The sequence below is a fragment of the Salmo salar genome, chromosome 14 (assembly GCF_965601325.2).
Source record: "Salmo salar chromosome 14, fSalSal1, whole genome shotgun sequence".
Lineage (NCBI taxonomy): Eukaryota > Metazoa > Chordata > Actinopteri > Salmoniformes > Salmonidae > Salmo > Salmo salar.
Window position 1 is genome coordinate 45,901,576 of NC_138304.1, and position 2,442 is coordinate 45,904,017.

The following is a 2,442-nucleotide window of genomic DNA, read 5'->3' on the forward strand; positions in this document are numbered from 1 at the left end:
AGACACACATACAAAGCTCTCCCTCGCCTTCCATTTTGCAAATCTGACCACAACTCCATACTCGTTATTCTTGCTTACAAGCAGAAATTCTAACAGGAAGTACCAGTGACGCACTCAATACGGAAATGGTCTGATGAAGCGGATGCTAAACTACAGGACTGTTTCACTAGCGCAGACTGAAATAGGTACCGGGATTCATCCAATGGCATTGAGGAGTTTACCACCATTAGTTACCGGCTTCATTAATAAATGCATTGACAAAGTTGTCCCCACAGTGACCATATGTACATATCCCAACCAGAAGCCATGGATTACAGGCAACATCCACACTGAGCTAAAGGCTAGATAAGCCCCTTTCAAGGAGCGGGGCACTAATCCGGACACTTATAAGAAATCCCACTACGCAATCAAACAGGCAAAGCGTCAATACCGGACTAAGTTCAAAACCTACTAAACCGGCTCTGATGATCGTCGGATGTGGCAGGGCTTGCAAACTATCATGAATTACAAAGAGAAACCCAGCCGCAAGCTGCCCAGTGACCCTGAGCCTACCAGACAAGCTAGTTGCCTTCTATGCTCATTTCAAGGCAAGCAACACTGAACCATGCATAAGAGCACCAGCTGTTCCAGACAACTGTGTGATCAGGCTCTCCTTAGCCAATGTGATTAAGTTTAAACAAGTTAACATTCACAAGGCCAGACGGATTACCAAGACGCGTAATCAGAGCATAGGCTGACCAGCAGGCAAGTGTCTTCACTGACATTTTCAACCTCTCCCTGACCCAGTCTGTAATACCTACATGTTTCAAGCAGACCAACATAGTCCCTGTGCCCAAGAATGCTCTCCCTGTCCGAGTCTGTAATACCAACATGTTTTAAGCAGACCACCATAGGTAACCTGCCTAAATGACTACAGACCCGTAGCACTCACGTCTGTAGCCATGAAGTGCTTTGAAAGGCTGGTCATGGCTCACATCAACACCATTATCCCAGACACCCTGGACCCACTCCAATTCACATACCGCCCCAACAGATCCACAGATGAAGCAATCTCTATTGCATTCCACATGAATTTTCCCCCCTGGACAAGAGGAACACTTATGTGAGAATGCTGTTCATTGATTACAGCTCAGTGTTCACCACCATAGTGCCTTTCAAGCTCATCACTAAGCTAAGGACCCTGGGACTGAACACCTCCCTCCGCAACTGGATGCTGAACTTCCTGACGGGTCGCCCCCAGGTGGTGAGGGTAGGCATCCGCCACGCTGACCCTCAACACGATGGCCCCTCCTGTACTCCCTGTTCCCTGACGACTGCGTGGCCGCGCACGACTCCAGCAACATAATTACATTTTCAGATGACACGATGGTGGTAGGCCTGATCACCGACGACGATGAGACACCCTATAGAGAGGAGGTCAGAGACCTGGCAGTATGGTGCCAGAACAACAACCTCTCCCTCAACTTCAGCAAGACAAAGGAGCTGATCGTGGACTACAGGAAACGGAGGACTGAGCACGACCCCATTCACATCAACGGAGCTGTAGTGGAGCGGGTTGAGAGCGTCAAGTTCCCCCGGGTCTACATCACTGAGGATCTATCATGGTCAACACACACCAACACAGTTGTGAAGAGGCACGACAACACCTCTTCCCCCTCAGGAGGCTGAAAAGATTTGGCATGGGCCTGTCATGCCAAATAGTGTCCCCCTCTGCGTCACAATGGGATTTGATGAGTTCTAGCTTCTGTTGCTAGGGCTGTTGCTAGAACTTGCAACATTCTGACCAGATTACGTAATGAACCAAAGCGTCCGTTGCTATGTTGGTTGCTTGGCTCTATTTTACCTTGTAGCGTTCGCGAAGGAAGAAAGGAGGACGCGGGAAGTTCTAGTTCTATTTCACCTCAAAGCACTTTCTGAGTCCGCGCAAAATGATTACCTCAGAATTGGTCTCCAAGGACTTTGTTTTTGACGGTGACAACCTGCGGACTATTTGCTGCTTCAGAGGACCGAAAAAACTGAAAAGAGAACACTCTTTCTTTACCATGTACAGTTGAAGTCGGAAGTTTACATACACTTAGGTTGGAGTCATTAAAACTCGTTTTTCAACCACTCCACAAATATCTTGTTAACAAACTATAGTTTTAGCAAGTCGGTTAGGACATCTACTTTGTGCATGACACAAGTAATTTTTCCAACAATTGTTTACAGACAGATTATTTCACGTGTAATTTATTGTATTACCATTCCAGTGGGTCAGAAGTTTACATACACTAAGTTGACTGTGCGTTTAAACAGCTTGGAAAATTCCTGAAAATGATGTCATGGCTTTAGAAGCTTCTGATAGGCTAATTGACATCCTTTGAGTCAATTGGAGGTGTACGTGTGGATGTATTTCAAGGTCTACCTTCAAACTCAGTGTCTCTTTGCTTGACATCATGGGAA